This window comes from Hipposideros armiger, unplaced genomic scaffold (assembly GCF_001890085.2).
Source record: "Hipposideros armiger isolate ML-2016 unplaced genomic scaffold, ASM189008v1 scaffold_19, whole genome shotgun sequence".
Lineage (NCBI taxonomy): Eukaryota > Metazoa > Chordata > Mammalia > Chiroptera > Hipposideridae > Hipposideros > Hipposideros armiger.
The window spans coordinates 5,577,389-5,591,779 of record NW_017731369.1 but is presented as its reverse complement, the minus strand read 5'-3'; the positions used below and the strand labels follow the sequence as shown (position 1 = coordinate 5,591,779).

At 53.8% G+C, this 14,391-nt stretch overlaps 1 protein-coding gene across 5 annotated transcripts in view; it reads right to left on the bottom strand.

Annotated features, from left to right (window-relative positions):
* GSE1 (Gse1 coiled-coil protein) overlaps positions 1-14,391 on the bottom strand; it is a 439,129-nt gene that overhangs the window by 337,546 nt on the left and 87,192 nt on the right. The window lies entirely within an intron of this gene.

The following is a 14,391-nucleotide window of genomic DNA, read 5'->3' as shown; positions in this document are numbered from 1 at the left end:
TTCTGTCCTAAGTGGTACCAGGGTGTTGTCCCCCAGAGAGAGCTCCTGAGGACCAGAAACCTCTTGGAACCTTCTCAGGTCCCCAGCTGGTGCCCGACATGTCACAGGTTAGGCTGTGAGTTAGGTGCAGAGGTGCTCAGTGTCACCCTGGGCAGATGGTTCTCATGGGGTTCTGGGGCTCTGCCCATTTGCCTGGTGGTTCTGTTGTCTGTGAGGCTCCCCCCTGCTCTGACATTCTCCAGTGAATTCAGAGTCAATGCCTCTGTCATTATTTTTTCAAATGTCAAAATGTGGTGGGGTGTTGGTAGTGCTCACCTCTCACTGATCTTCATTTCTTCCTTCCACAAATATTTATGAAGCACCTACTGTGTGCCAGGTACTGTTCCAGGCACTGTGCATACAACCATGAACAAACCGGCCAACCCCAGGGCTAATGGAAGAACTTAGGTTTGGGGGTGGGGGGGGGAGGCGGGCTGGAATTTTGGAGAGGGTGGTTAGGAAAGGCCTCACGGAGAAGGTAACAATGGAGGGAAGGCTTGAAAGGAAGTGAGGGGGCCAGCCATGGAGATAGCAAGAAGAAGAGCATTGCAGGCAGAAGAAGCAGCACGTGCAAAGGGCCTGGGGTAGTGGCATGGCTGGTGTGCTCGAGGAACAGCAAGGCCAGCTAAGCTAGAGTGGAGCGAGATGAGGCCAGAGATGGAGTGTGGGCAGATTATGAAAGGTCTCATGGGTCATTGTATGCATGGCTGTGGTCGTTAAGCCTCAAGGTCCTCCCATAAAAACCTGGAGTGGGTTGTGCAGGGGGCGGGCAGGCAGCTGCAGAATCTAGTCTGCTGAGGCCTCTTGAGCCCCTGAGGCACTCTCCTGTTTGCTGTGGGCCCCACCGAGCTGGCCCCCAAGGCCACCCTGGGAGCCCAGGCCTTGGCAGTCCCACCAAGTGTCGCATGTCTTGCACAATTTCCGGGAGCCAAATCTGACAGAGCCATCTGTCTCGAACAGACCCCAGCGCCTGCCTCCAGCTGGTCCCTCACACAAGCCAGAGTTCTCAGTGACACCACAGAACACTCATCTGCCGTCCCTGTCCCCTGAGACGCATGAGGAGGCCAGAGGCGCTGAGAGTCGAGCGTGCAGCTGAGCCCAGGCAGCAGCCTCTCGGGGGCAGGTGGAGTGACCCCTGGAGCCCACAGCCCCTGGCTCTTTCTGGGAGAGGGGGGTGCAAGCCCGTTTTGCAACCGCTTCTCCTTAAGCGAAGCTTCTTCCTGCAGTACCCTAGGCCCCAGCCCCATGCTACAGGACGAGGCAAAAACTCATGTGTTCTTTTCATTCTCTCTCTCTTTTTTTTTTGTTTTTGAACTCCCTACACAGGGAATAAAAACATCCCACTCTGGCTGGTAATACAGACTCGCCTGACTTGAAGCTTCCCAAGTGATACTGGAACAGATGTTCAAATAGCCCCCCAGTCTTTCATCTCCCCCCCCCCCAAAATCCCACTCCATCTGAAGCTGCTGGGCACTTGGACTAATAGATGTGTAAACCACAGCGCCAAATAAGTGCTGGCAAGCCCGAGAGCCCTTCCTGATGATGATTACAGCTCAGACGCGCCTGCTCTTCATTATTATCACAGGCCCAGCTTCCGGGCCAGGCGCTTCACAATCATCCATTGTTCGGAGGACGTCTCCCGCTGGGAGGGCGAGCGTTTGTGAACAGACACCCCAGCGTGCCAAGTCTCCAGTTCAACGGAGGTGGATCACAGCAGCGATTTTAGGGGAGACCAACTGGGCGCACGGATCTAACACCCCATTTTCTTTTCCAGAGCAACATGGTCACACATTCCCTCAAATAAATGTTCCCATTTTGAATGAGTCGCTTGGCGAGGATACCAAGCGCTTATGCCAACACGTGGGTGACCCGCCTGAACCCTTCCTCGGAAAATACCAAGTGGCCATTGTGTTCCCCCGCTAACAAGCTCGGGGGAGCAGGCCCTCTGCCTGTGCTTGTTTTTCATGGCGGGGTCTGCTGACCTCCTCCTGGTTGAGAGAGAGACACACACACATGTGCCCCGGGTTGTAAATACAGCAGCTCAGGATGAGGTAGGTGGCGAGAGGCAGAGGTGTCCTGCCGTTTGTCGGGACACTCCGTCTTGTCCTCACTACCAGTCCAGGGAACCACCCTGTCTCCCAGATAATGGGCCTCACCCCAACAGCCCTTCATGTCCCCATTCGCTTCCTCTTTGTCTGCCAGGGTCATGCCGCCGGGTTCTGTTTTCCTGCAAGGTCCTTGGGATGCTGCAACTAATTAGATCAAAACCATACACCCTTGGAGTGGAAGGCACCATAGAATTCTCTTGAGAGGTGTCTGCAGCCTTCCCTGTGAAACACTGGGGTCTGGTCAAAGTGCAGATTCTGTTCTAGGGGGTAGGGAGCAGGGCCTGAGACTCTGCATTTCTTATGAGCTCCGGGAAGGAGAGTGCTGCATGGTGAGGGGCGGGCCCAAACCCCACCCAGTGCAGAATCAGCGAGGCCAAGAAGCACACACACACACACACACACACACACACACACACACACACACACTCCCTTCAATTTAACCCAACAGGCCATTTTCAGCAGGACCACCCCAGCGGTGACACTGCGTCCTTCTCAGTGGATGCTATCAGGAGGCCCATGATGTCATTGGTCCCACCCTTGTGATAATAACATTGATTACTTGGTGTAGGTGGCACCTGCTGGTTGAAAGTCACCACTTTCCCCTTCAAAATCAGTATCTCGTGGAGAGACACTTTGAGACCATCCAAATATCCTGTCACCCACTGATTTCAGCATCCACTGATGATTCTCGCCTGAAACAATGGTTACTGTGCTGTTTGCAAACGGTGATTTTCTTATTTCTATCATTCCCTCTACATTCACTAATTTTTTTTTTACTCAAATTCAGGTCTGTTATTCTACATCTAATACAAAACAAAACCAAAAAAACCCTCAAAAAACCAGCCCAGACATCCTTGAGCTGAAATCTCAGAAACGCCTGTTTCCTGCCTGCAGGGTAGCGGAGATGGCAGCCTCTGTTGCATGTTGGCCTGCCAGTGCCAGCCCTCAGCTGGCATCGACCAGCCTACTTTTATTATTCCACGGGCCACCATTTTCCCAGTGTCTCCTCCAGCCCGAATGATCCCAACAGACCGTGGACCATGACTCTCCCAGCAGAGGGCATTTAATATCCAGTTAGTGGATTCTCACCTCCCCCTTGCTGGCTTGCACACAACATCTGCACCGAGTTCCCAAGAATCGTCAACCCAGCAAATCCCTTAATTGGTGGACATGAAAAACGGAGGCTCTGTGCTGTCATCACAGAGTCCTAGAAACGTTGTGCTGCTCAGAGATCAGGTGTCTGGGGCTGGAGTAGAGAGGAGGGCATGGGGGCAGGTCTGCGGCCACCTCCCCTGGTTCTCACAGAGCGGATGGAAGTGGCGGCTCCAGGGCCTGGCCCCGCCCACTCTGCCCTCGCCTGCCTTTTCTCTGTCTGATCCTTCTCTGCTGTCATGTTCTTTGTCCCTGTGCTGCACGCTGTGATTACACGCCAAGAGTCATCCTGCAGCGACAGCTAAAGCATAACCCATCAGGCAGATTCTCAATTCTCCCGGCCTCCTGACCCGCGGGGCCATCTCCTGGGCCGGGGGCATCTTGAAAGCAGAACAGCGTGCTTCTGAGGGCTGGCAGACAGCTGTTGTGGAGGACAGCCACAGCCGTGGGCACGCACACTCTAAACTTCTGGGAGGGAGGACAGACGGCGCAGCTCTCTCCCCTCCATTGCACTCACACGATGAAACTGAGTCGCAGCGGGGCTAAGAGATGGGCCCAAGGGCACCCAGGCAGGAGGGATACACGGTAGAATGGATAAGAGTAGCTAGTCTGAAGCCAGACTGCCTGGGTTCAAATCCCAGCTCCACCATTTCCTAGGTGTGTGGCCTTAGGCAAGGGATGTACCGTCTCTGGGCCTCAGTTTCTTTATCTGTAAAATGAGGATAATAATAGTCTCCACTCCCTAGGGGGTGCCTGAGGATTAAATGAGCCAATACATTTAAGAAGCACTCAGCACAGGACCCAGCTGCATGAACAACTGCGAATATTCTTTTCACTCTCAGATCGGTGCCCTGCCTTTGGCCCATGGCTGCACTGTGTAGTGAAACTCTACATGCTGGAACTCTGTGGTTCACCCCACGGAGCGGGGGTGTTGGAGGCCAGGGACCAAGAGCCGAAGAGGAGAACAGGACAGGGGCCTGTGTGGAATATGACTGGTAAAGGAGTAGTTTATGACTTCTGGGGCAAGGTCACCAAGGCGTTACCCCTTCCACCATGCTCCCTCAAGCTGCTGGCTCCGAAAATCCAGCCACCATGTTGCGACGTCACTCAACCAGCCCTGTGGAGAGACCCTCCATGTAGACAGGACCCAAATCACTCACCACATGAGGGCACCCCCTTGGAAGCAAACCTTCCCACTCCAGGCCAGCCTGCAGGTGATTCTAGACCTAGCCAACGTCTTGAGAAACCTTGAGCCAAAACTGCCCAGTCGAGCCACTCCCAATGTCCCAACCCACAAAAACTGTGAGAGATAGTCAACGACTACTATGGCTTTAAGCCAGTATGTTTGGCGGGGGTGGGGGGTGGTGTGGTGTGTGTGTGTGTGTGTGATGGCTTATGCAGCATTAGATATTATATATATTAATCATAAAACAAAACCTTATAACAGGCGATCAAGGTGAATCTGGACTTAAGAAATGCTAATATAGAAAACAAAAAATTATGGCTAGAAAGAGGGGAAGTCTTAATTCATGATACAAATTCTCCTAGAAAATACAAGCGCCTTTGGGGGTTCCCCCTGGCTATGAGCAATGGAAGTGGGCGCTCTGCGTGTGGGGTGGCTGAACCCGGGGTGCTGTGATTTCTGGCTAAATAGCCCTGCACATGCTATGGTGAGCGTGCCCTGCTCAGGCAAGGGGACTCTATCCAGCGTTGCTTCTAGGTCTCCTGAACGCAAGACAATGGCGACGAGGCTCAGAAGGAGCCCTAATCTCCTGCACCCCACTTCTCCATGCTGCTCCCCCATAATGATGTCACCCAACACCTGGGAAGGAAGTGGGCTGATTCACAAAACGGACAGCCGAGCATCAGGAGGTAACCCACGCCCCTAGTCCCCACCAATCATGCCCACTCGCCTCGCTTCTGCCCACGGAAACCAGGTTAGATGGAGTCTGAGCATTAGGTTCTTCTGGGGTTTTCTTTTTCCAGAGTGTTGCATGTGGTTTTTAGAAGAAAACAAAAATGGAGTCTCTGAAAGGACCTGGAGACTAATAGCCCCGACTAATTAAGAGGCAGGTTAGATTAAGCTCCGATGCAGACCATCTTCTCCATTTGGCATTTAATACACTCGCTCAACCCCTGTGGGCCTCGGTTTAACCACCTACGGAGGGGATATGAGTAATAATTATCTCCTTTGGAGAGGTGCTGGGAGGGTAATTAACTTGTGGCTGGGGCTGCTTTGAGCAGCGCGGTGGCCATGGAGAGCTTGGGGGGGGTGTGAACATCACCAAGTGCTCCTCCAGGAAGAAGCCATGACTTACCTGCTGTCGAGAATTCACGACGTAGGATAAGTCACCTGGCTTCTCCAGGTCTTGGCTGGCCACCCTGCCCCACCCCCATACGACCTGTAAGATTCCTTGCCGCTCTAAAGCTTAATGGTGCTTGTGTTGAAAGAGAGGCTGTTTTCACTGTGGGTTTATTTTCTGGATCTTTCCTCAAGCAACTTAAAACAGGGAGAGCTACTCTTCCCAAACTTCCCCACATCTGACCAGAGATAGGGGCACAGCAAGGGCCCCTGGCCCCGCTCTTCCACCTGGTTTGGTCCTTCCCAGGTGAGCTGTCACCTGGCCCTGTTGCTGGAGCAAACTCAGCCAGGATGACCTGGGCAGGCAACCCAGACCACAGCAGCTTAGTCCATGGGACCTTCTCCTTGTCCCAGGCTCCCTCTGCTTCTGAGAAACCAGACACAGTTATAAAAGACAATGTCATCAGAGGACTTTGTAAATGGGAAAGCGTGTATGCAAATACAAGGAAGCAGGGGTGGCATTTTGTAAACTGATGATAATAGTTTGCAGGAGCAATGTAGAGGGAAATCCTTAAATAAGGGACTATGGGCCGCAGTGACCTCAGTCCAGCAGATGAGCCCTCACTGGTATAATAATGGGAGACCTGCAGTGCTGGAAGGAGTCTGGGGCAGAGAAGCCTCAGCCTGGACGCGGGAGGGGACTTGCTCAAGGTCACGGAGCGGGCAGAAGCAGGACCCAGATGCATCTTCCCCAGACCCTTGGGACTCCTGGCCCTGTTCTCCTCCCACCACGCCTCGGGCTCCACCTGCAGGGGAGCCAGGTCTCTAAGGGCCAGTTCCATCTGCTTTGAGATTACATGGACTGTGGAACAGAACCGCAGACCTTGCAGCTCTGGGAAGACTGCCAACGAAAGTGCTGACTTCAGCAACCCTCGGGTGAAGGGAGCACTTGCTGGGGCCTGGGCAGGGCTCAGTCTACACCCGCTCCCCTCCACAACTCTGCGAGTGCAAACAAAAAAATTCCACTGATAACTCCTGGAGTCACGCATGTTAATTCAATGAACGGTGTCTCCCTGATGAAGGAGACCCCACCAGATTCAAGCCCTCGTTTGCTCTGAGATGCTGTTCCTTCCATCAGGGAAAGGTGATTTTCTCAAGATTTGGATCCTAACTTGAGCAGGGGAGGGGCAGAGAACCTCAGGGATCTGAGTGAAGACCAGAGAAGCTGGGGTTCAGAAGACAACCACCGCCAATGCTGGCATAGCTCCTGGCAGACACAGGGCTCACTAGCTCCCCAATAACCTCGAGAAGCAGGCAGGGGTGGCTCGATCCCTGCTACAGATGAGGAAACTGCGGCTCCAGGCCAAGGAGCTCGTTTAAGTGGGGTGAATAGTGGGCTGGCTGGGGAGAAGGAATTTCAGGATTGCGAACAAGAAAACATCAGTCCCCTCCCCAGGAAATCAGACCGCAAGCTTCCTTGCTACTGCTCTCCGCACGATTTTCTCATACCCCATGGCATGAGCCTCGGTGCCGGCATCTAAGCTGGAGGAATAAACCAGGCCCTGAAAGCTTCTCGTTCAATATCATGTAATACTACACCATTCACGTTTTTAAAAATTTGGGGTAAAGACATACCCCTCAAATATATGAGGTAAAAAAAAAACAATAACTAAAAACTTCATAAATTCATGCTAATAGGGGAAGCACAGTCAGTTCAGGATCAAGTGATTTTTTAATTTAATTTTATTTTTTTTATTGTTAGTTTCAGGTGTACAGAACAATGCAATAGTTACCCTTTTCACCCTCACAAAGTAACAACCTCCCTCCCCCCATCTATTGCCCTCCCACCCCCGTGGATCAAGTGATTTTAAAAAAAAATCTGCATTATTAAATGCAATGTCACCTTTCTCAAAAAAAAAAAACCCACAAAAAAGCCCCAAAACCAGAAACCAAAAACCAAACAAACAAAAAAACTAATGGAAAGCAAGCAAATAAAAACAAGATCAGAAAAGTAAAGCACTGCTGCGTAATAGGATGCAGGGTCCTCTGCCTCAAGGAGCCAATAAGGATCAGCACTGCTCCCTCTATCTCAGACCCATGGCTCCACAGCAGGAAGTCAGGGTGATGATCTCAGGCCGAGACCTGGGGAGCCTGGGTCAGCAAGGAGTCCCGCTCTGCCCATGGAGGATGAGTTCAAGGGAGCCCTTGGCCCACTTGGAATCACATCCTGCACTTTGGCCCAGAGAACCGGGCCCCTCTCTCCTCAGTTTTGACCTTTCTTTGGGGGCAGCTGTGAGGTGTAAATAGGATGATATAAGTGCAGCCGCCACTGTGCCTCCTCTGAGCTGAGTCTGGAAAGACTCCAAGGCTGACCTGTCTTACTGCCCACATCTCTTTTGCAACAGAGATGGCCCATGGGGACCCAGCATCCCCTCTGTGTGCAGAGATGGCACTGAGGCGCCTGGGCCACCTTCCTTAGGTGCCGCTGCCTCAGTTTACCCCCTTTGGATAAAGTGAGAAGATTCGTGTAAAGTGCTCAACCAGTGCATACAGCAAATGTGAAGCAAATGTTAACAGCCACCAGATGGGTCTTCCAGCTGCCCTATAAAGTGGCAACAACCGGCCTAGTCTCGTCCTCCCAGCTGTGTGACTTTGGGCAAGCAACTCAACCTCTCTGGGCCTCAGTTTCCTCATCTGAGAAGTGGGGATGGGAACCCAGCCAATGCAATGTAATAGTCAGGACTACCTTTTCTGAGGCTCTGACTACCTACCAGGTGCCATGCTAACACATGGCTTGATTACCCATCAGCTCCCCATTCTCTGCGTCAGGAGATATGCCCATTATTTATTTTTTTTTTTAAGATTTTTATTGGGGAATTGGGGGGATGGGAACAGTGCTGGGGAATTGGGGGAAGGGGAACAGACAAGTTGCTGTCGTTTTGTTCTCAGTGCTGGGGAATTCGGGAAAGGGGAACAGACAAGTTGCTGTTGTTTTGTTCTTCAATCTAGTTGTGGAGGACGTTGCTTCACTGGCCCAAGTTGGCACCATCATTGTGCTCTTCTCTGGCGAGGCAGATCAGTCGCCGGCTTCTGGACGGCCGCTCACTGCGGCTGCTGGCCGCTCACGCTGGCTGCTGGCCACACATGGTAGCCCATTGCAATCCACTGCCACAGGGACTGCAGCCCACGCCGTCGCCGGCGACTCATGGCAGCCCAGCTCCAGGTTGAGCTGTTGTTCAGCATCTTAGCTGTGGAGGGCAGTGTCACTGGCCCTCACATGTGGGATCCGAACCGGGGCCCTCTGGCATCCCAAGCGAGTTCTTAACCATCGCGCCACTCGGCCGGCCCGAGATATGCCCATTATTAGTATGGGGACCCCAAGGCCCAGGGACTTAGGAAGCGCCCTCTCTGGCTTTGCTCACAGTCCCGCTGGAGCTGAGGGAGAGCCTGTGTGAGGATTTGCACCCACATGTGCAGCAATAACCCAGGGCCAAAGGGCAGCATGCAGTCTGGGCTGCTCCGCCATCTGCCTCGTCCCAGGTAAACCTCTTCCCTTTCTGGGCTAAGAGCGCCATCTGCTGGGAGCATGGGGCTCAGCACCCCAGCACCCCTTGGATGAGCTCCCACCTGATTCTGGGGTTTGGGGTCAGAGGGGCATGACCTTAATGTCCCCATGTTGGGCTTCTAAGGTCCCTGTGACTTGACTGGCTCCCTACTCTCGGCTCTGATTCCCAGGATTCCACCTTGATCCCCTTGGATCTGGGGGTGGTCATGCTGGGTGCTGGCTCCAGAGCTTTCTCTTTTCCATCCTTCAGTGGCTATTTATGATGAGTCTGGTAAGGCAGCCCAAGACTCACCCCAAGGTACTTTCCTGTGTGAGATCCAGGCCCTTCTCTCAAGATGCTCGGGCCCATGCCAGGGGCGCAGCCAGCCCCTCAGAGTCCCGAGCTCACAGCCTCCCACATCCAGGCCTTTGCTCTCTCAGGGCTCCCGTCTCCTGCACCCCTTCCTCGGTCTGCCTTCTACGTGGCCTTCATGTCTGGCTTTCCCTTCAGTGTTGAGGAGCGCTGTCTGTCCTGGCATAGAACTGCCCGCCCCCTCCCATTCCTGAGGCTGTGTGCTCTGGACTCCTTCCCTGCCTGTCAGGGGAGCCAGCACCAGCCCAGGTCAGCGCCTACGCCAGCTGACCATTCCACGCCCCCCTCAGTGGTCAGCCCCAGCAGAACCGCGTGTGGCCATTCGTTCCTGACAACCTCCAAAGCGCTGGACATGGGCTGCCAATGAGCTATAATTAGGAACATTTTGATTCTCAAAGCTGCTGAAGGAGAAGCCCCAGGAAATGCCTTGTCTCCCCCATGAACTGCAGGAGGTGCAGGATCCCGGACTCAGCGCTCTGCACAAAGCAGGTGGCAGGGGACCTGCGCCTGGGGGCAGGTGCCAGTGACTAGGTCAGCCTGGACCAGAGCTCTGGGTTCCGTGCCTTCCACTGGTGACAGTGGAGCGGAAACAGGGCCAGCCAGCACCACTAAGAGTAAGCTGCCCACCTCCCGCCTGCAGAGTGCAGGAACGCTCTCCGTAGTCCTGATGGGGTTCCTAACTCCCACAGGGAGCGAAGTCCACAGGGCTGGAACCCAGGCCACAAGCCTGGGGGGCCAAGCCATGACGGCAATCGCTGACGGGTTGTCGCTAAACACACCGCCGCACCTCTTCCCCTTCTTTAAGTCCCTGTTGTTGTGGTGATGGTAAAATGCACCGAAGATAAACCTGAACATTTAACCGCTTTCAGCCACTCAGTGGCATTTAGTACATTCACAATGTTGTGCAGCCACCACCTCGATCTAGTCCCAGAACATTTTCATCGCCCCAGACGGAAACCCCGTCCGTACCCCCATGAGCTGTTACTCCCCATCTTCCTCTCCCAAGCCCCTCGCAGCCTCGACTCTGCTTTCTGTGTCCATGATTTTTCTATTCTGGACATTTCATATACACAGAATCATACATATGCAGCCTACGTGACAGGCTTCTTTCACTAATATCATGATGTTTTCAAGATTCACCCATGTTGTAGCACATGTCAGCTGCTTCCTTCTTTTAGATGGCCAAGTAGCATTCCATTGTACGGATGGACCACATCCTGCTTATCATCTGTTGATGGACATTTGGGCTGTTTCCATCTTTTGACTATTGTGAATAATGCTGCTGTAAACGTCCATATGTAAGTTCCTTTAAAATGTTTCAACGTCAGGTTTGTTGGAGTGTAATTACATACAGTAAAATCCACCTCAAGGGGACACTCTGCTTAGCTCTGATGCTCCCGTATCTCCCTTCTCAACCCTTGCATCCCTCCGTGCAGTGTATCACATCACTCCATGTTAGAGATGAGGACATGGGGTGATGGTCACCCCACACCAGAGATGAAGACACTGGGCCTGGAGAGGCTAAGCAATTGCCTGGGGTCCCCTCGCTCTGAGGGTGCAGCTGGGGCCTGAGCAGGTCTGTGTGGCCTCAAAGTTGACATCTTTCCCCTCCCAGCTGTCATCGTGTCAACTCCCAGCCAGTCGTGGCTTCCGTTCTTGCCTGAGAGGAACAGGGACGCCTTGGCACCAACAGTGCTGCAGGGTTCTCTTCCTCTCCACCTCACGTCCATAAACCAAGTCCCCAGCACTGCCAGGAGGCCCGGCTGCAGGGAGAGGCCAACCTGCGACTTCCAAGAAAGGTACCAAGCACCTGAGGCCTGGGGAGGTCAGGTGGGAAAGGGGGTGGAGCGCACTAATCTGGCAAGCACTCAGCGGGTTTATGGAACACCACGGGCAGCTGAACGTGGCACGCAGGAAGAGCTCACCCGAACCAGACAGTTTTCCAGAAAGTAAAAAATGCCAACATTCATCTAAGAAGCAGCAGAAACATGAACAGATTTCAAACGCGGGAAGAAACAGAAAAAGTTGTCAAAGGATTAACTGCAAGGATGGGGGAGGGCCTGACGTGGTTCCTTCAAACTTGGAGGAATGGATGGTTCCCACGCTCCAAGCCGTTCCAAAGCTCGGGCAAGGCTGGAGCGACTCGAACACCAAGAACCGTGGAGGAAAAGGAGAGCCGTGTGTGTGTGTGTGTGTGTGTGTGTGTGTGTGTGTGTGTGTGTGTCTGTCTGTCCGCAGCCTGTGCAGGGTAGGATGATGTACACAAAAGGCTGTCTACCTGCAGTGCTCAGGAAGTGACCTTCATAGAGGGAAGGGTGAGGCAGCAGGGTGTTTGCAAGAAAAGGGTCTTTCAGAAGGCACCCTATAGACACTCACCTGGCCACGAGGGCCCCACAGATACTCCTGAGGTCAACTCTGGGGCCCCTGGCTGCTTTCCTAGAATGAGGCTGTCTTTACCAGAATGGGACCCAGAAACTGTCCCCCCTTCCCCATTCCCTCCCTCTAGGCAATGCTGTCCTCCCCACTGGGTCTCTGTCCCAGGTGCCCAAGACGGTGGGAAAGGCGAGTAGGGGGTCAGAAGAACCTTCGCTGACCTGTGCCCCCAAAGGCCCCTTGGCCTCTCTGACCCTCTGTTTCTAGCTGTAAGCCAGGGAAGGTTCTCACAGCCCTGAATGACTCTGGGGACAGGGGCAATGATCGAAGACTGTAAGTGATGGGTAAACAGTTTGCAAACTATTTCTCCCTCATCCCGGCGGCGTTTTCAGGCTTTGGGGATGCCTCTCCATTCGCCCCCAAACGACTTCTGATGCAGTAACCATGAGACTTCACCAACAGCTCCTAAGACCTCGTGTTCCCAAGCCAGATTCTACATCTCGCTGAACCCCAGAAGCAGAGGGAGGCAAAGACCCGAGTGTGAGCAGGGACACCAGCAGAGCAGGTAGGCGGGCGAAGAAAGCCGGGAAGGAAGGAGTCCAGCAGAGAGAAAGCAGAGAGAGCACGCTGAGCAGGTCGCCCAATCCTCAACCCTCCTCGATGCTTGCCTGCTGGGGTGCTCTGGGGACCACTGCAAAGGCATGACCAGTGGTCATCCTGATGGGAAGGAACTGGGGTACTTATACACCGATTCTCCACAGTCACGGGTGCAGGGCACTAACGTCCAGCCCTTCCGGCCTGCCCTGCCACCGGCTGGGTGTGCACCTGGAAAAAAAGACCCATTCCGGAGTGGGCAGTTGGAAACTAGGCTGCAGGAGGAAGCGGTAAGGGGGGATGTGGGGACAGTGGAGCCTGAAAGCATCCCCTGTGCCTCCAAACAAGCCACTAGACAGAGGGTATCAGGTCCAGCTAAGAAATAAAGAAGCTGGCGGAGCCACTACAAGACGAAGCAGACATTTGAAGCCCACACAGTTTGCCTGCTTTCTATTCCTTCCTGCCTCTGTCTAGCCGGGATGGATGGGCTGTCGGAGGCAGCAGACAGGCCCATTTAGAAACTGCTCTTTCCAGAGCGGATGGCAAGACCTCATCCAGAACCTCTCCCACCCCGGAAACACCCGGGGCGACATTCTCTGCAGCTCGTGGGAGCCAGCCTTCCGAGGATTATTAAAAGGATCTTTCCCTCTGGCGTGTGATTCCTTCAAGGCCGCACGCAGGACCGAGCAGTAACAAAGCAGGCAGCCCAGGGAAGCATCAATCCAGCCAACACAACAGCCTGCACGCTTTGATTTAATAAAATCAGCCCCCACTGGGTTGCTTTAATTGTTTCCAGATCCTGAGAATATGTGAAAAGAGGATGCAAATTGGAAAAATCTACCTCTGGCTACCTCAGGGTCTGGAGCTCCGTGGGCTGACTGTCCACATGGGCTGTGTCCTCTGAGTGTCACCAGGGTAGAGGGAGTGAAACCCTTATGTCACTGAGACAAATGGCCCTGGAGGAAGACAGCAGGCGGGACTCCTGAACACAACAATGCCAGCGGGAGAGCAGCTGGATGCCACGGTCATCGCCGTTGCTGAGATGGCCTCCAGGCACTGGAGGGACAAGTGCTGGGGCAGTGCTCTCTCATTCCCCAGGGACCATGGGACTGTGTGATGGCAGGCAGGACGAGGCGCTGGAACCCCAGGAGTCTGCTCAGGGAGCTGGTGGCCCAGAGAGGTCACTACCGAGCAGCTGTCCAGTCCCTCCTGGCCACAGTGATTCTAGAGGAGCAAAGCCACACCAGGTCCCAAGTAGAAGGCAACCTGGCAGCACAGTAGGAATAACATAGGGGGTGGAGCTCAGTGGACTTGAGTTTCGATCCCAGCTCTATTAGCTGTGCAGCCTCAGGCAAGTCCCTCACCATTTCTGGGCCTCCATTTTCACACCTGCAAAATAGGCGAGCTGTGCAAACTCCAAAATGCTCAACAGTATCCACAGAATGTAGCTACCGGCTGCGCTGCCCCAGAGGCTGGCTGGCTAGTGGTATATGTGTGATGTGCAGGCACCCCGCTATTTTATTAAACCTGCTGCCGAGTAGAGGTTTGCTGCTTTTCAGGAGCACTGGGGCCCTTACCCCACGGCTTGGGTTTAAAGGGGGGCAGGGGAGGCTGAAGAGAGGGGCTTTTCGACAGCCAGGGGAGGGGCTGGGCAGGCAGAGTGTGGGAAGAGGCTCTGGGGATTCAGGGCTCCTCGGTTCGGTCCTGGTTCCCAGCCCTGTCTGGCACCTGCACTCTGTTTGTAAGGCTCTCCCTAATCAGGAAAGATTCTTTGTTATCTCCATAAAACCGAAGGGAGGGAGCATGCACACACGCGCACACACACACACACACACACACACACACACACACACACGCGCGCGCGCGCACACACACACACACACACACGCACTAACAGGTGCACTCC